Genomic DNA, 219 nt, shown 5'->3' with positions numbered 1-219 from the left:
TTTTTTTTTCTCTTATCTATTAAGTCTATTGATAATAAAAAAAATGGGTTCAGGAAATGAAATGATTAAAAATATAAGAAATTTATATGACAAATCGTTATATAAAGAGAAAAACGCAATGATAATGGTCATAAGAAAAATATAAGTAGAAATATTCATTACGATGCAATATTGCCTATACTCACATGCAATACACAATGAACTAAACATGAGAGAGCG

The sequence above is a fragment of the Penaeus monodon genome, chromosome 34 (assembly GCF_015228065.2).
Source record: "Penaeus monodon isolate SGIC_2016 chromosome 34, NSTDA_Pmon_1, whole genome shotgun sequence".
Classification (NCBI taxonomy): Eukaryota; Metazoa; Arthropoda; class Malacostraca; order Decapoda; family Penaeidae; genus Penaeus; species Penaeus monodon.
Note: the sequence above shows the minus strand (reverse complement) of the source record.